This window comes from Schistocerca serialis, chromosome 10, assembly GCF_023864345.2.
Source record: "Schistocerca serialis cubense isolate TAMUIC-IGC-003099 chromosome 10, iqSchSeri2.2, whole genome shotgun sequence".
Classification (NCBI taxonomy): Eukaryota; Metazoa; Arthropoda; class Insecta; order Orthoptera; family Acrididae; genus Schistocerca; species Schistocerca serialis.
Window position 1 is genome coordinate 242130961 of NC_064647.1, and position 1991 is coordinate 242132951.

A 1991-nucleotide genomic window follows, 5' to 3' on the forward strand; every position below is an offset into this window, starting at 1 on the left:
GACCTTACGTCCGGAAGTGCATCGTTTCCATGCTAGAAACCATTTATTCAATCGTACATTGTTACAGAGTCTGTGGTCTGATACGCGCTGTACCGTGCAGCCGCAGTTACAGTATGTGTTGAAAATGGTTTCCGTGTACCTCAACGCATGCATGCACGCTCCGTAGCGTGTTCTGTGTCAGACGTTCACATCGGCCTGGCTGCATCCGAACAGTGTCAAAGGCAGCACGAATACGCTGCTCCAGTGTATCCACATCTGGAATGGGCTCTGCATACACACGATACTTTTGTGATGTCCCCATGATCAGAGATCGCACGGGTTGAGATCCGGTGAGCCAGCAGGCCACGCAACTGGACCCTCTCGCACGATCCATCGACCAGGGAGGACACGACTGACATGCGTCCGGACGTTTGCGGCAGAGTGGGCTGGAGCACCGTCAAGTAGCAGCCCTTCGAATCATCAATGGCAGGGGAGGCCAAGTCACCCGGAAGAAACGCCGATAGTTCCGACCTGTTAGGCGACATGGAAGAAAGACTGGTCGCAAAACACCGTCGCCAATTATCGCGGCCCACACATTCCGGTTGCACCGATGCTCATGACTCACTGTCACGAGACTATGGGGATTCTGCATACTATTCCACAGGTGGCTGTTAGACACCACTCCGCGTAAAGGTGCCCTGAATTGTGAATAGAATAGATCACAAAAATTCCGAAATCGTGGTTGCCTGGTGAAGAAAGCAGTGACAAAACTGCTCCCGATGTGGAAAGTCTGTCGCTAGTAAACCGTGCACACGCTGTGTAAGTGACAAGGGTAGTAACAGTTGTCATAGCGAATGTTCAACACGGTCGTCTGGCTTTCACCCTGTACTGCCGGACCAACTGCCTTGTACTGACACGGCGGTCGCCTTCCACAGCTTTATTCGTATTTTCCTCCAACTCTCGTGATCGAACATTTCGGGTACGTTCTTCATGATACCCTGCTTCCTGAAACGACCTTGTCTGAGACAAACGGCGAAACACTGATATAAACATAGAATGCTGTGAAACTTCCTGACAGGTTAAAACTGTGTGCCGGACCGAGACTCGAACTCGGGACCTTTGCCTTTCGCGGGCAAGTGCTCTACCAACTGAGCTACCCGAGCACGACTCACGCCCCGTCGTCACAGCTTTACTTCTGCCAGTACCTCGTCTCCTACCTTCCAAAAGTTGTGAGGACGGGGCGTGAGTCGCGCTTGGGTAGCTCAGTTGGTAGAGCACTTGCCCGCGAAAGGCAAAGGTCCCGAGTTCGAGTCTCGGTCCGGCACACAGTTTTAATCTGCCAGGAAGTTTCATATCAGTCATTCCGCTGCAGAGTGAAAATCTCTGTTGTCGGCGGGGTTAGGTCTCCTGCTCTTTGCTCAATCGGAAAAAAATAGTAATGTTCTTTTCTTTTGTCATGGATTGTTTAATATGTTAAGATAGTTTTTCACGAGTGTTCCCCCTTTGGATACCACTTTACTCATCAAACAACAGCTGACAACTGATACACTCGTTAATACTTCTGTCAAACTGATTTCATGCCTAGTGCATGACCCACTAAGGTCTCCTTTCCAACAGCCAACGTAAAATGCCTCTCCCTTGTTTTCCAACACAAGATTTAATAAGTAGATAGTAATAACTTACCATTATTTTAAAATGAATAGAGCACATCCAGAACCCAAAATATCTACAAAATAATAACAATAATAATAATACCATAACTAGTAAGAAGAAAATTTCCATAAAATAACTTTTTTTTACTAATTATTCTCTGTTAATAACTAGATCGTACAATCAATGATTATTCAAAATTCATTCTGCCACACGTACAAAGACTCAGAAAAGTTAAACTGCAACAACAAACAGTGCAAGAAACAAATAACGAACTCTGACTTACAGATTCTCGAAAAATATTTAAAAAAAAAGCACCAAACGAAATAATTACCTGGCCAGTACAGTAACACGAAAATAAA

At 46.1% G+C, this 1991-nt stretch overlaps 1 non-coding gene across 1 annotated transcript; it reads right to left on the bottom strand.

Annotated features, from left to right (window-relative positions):
• Nucleotides 1–1068: 1068 nt before the first annotated feature.
• Nucleotides 1069–1143, bottom strand: Trnas-cga (transfer RNA serine (anticodon CGA)). Its single transcript has one exon. It is a non-coding gene; the product is annotated as a tRNA-Ser (tRNA).
• Between the last annotated feature and the right edge of the window lie 848 nt (nucleotides 1144–1991).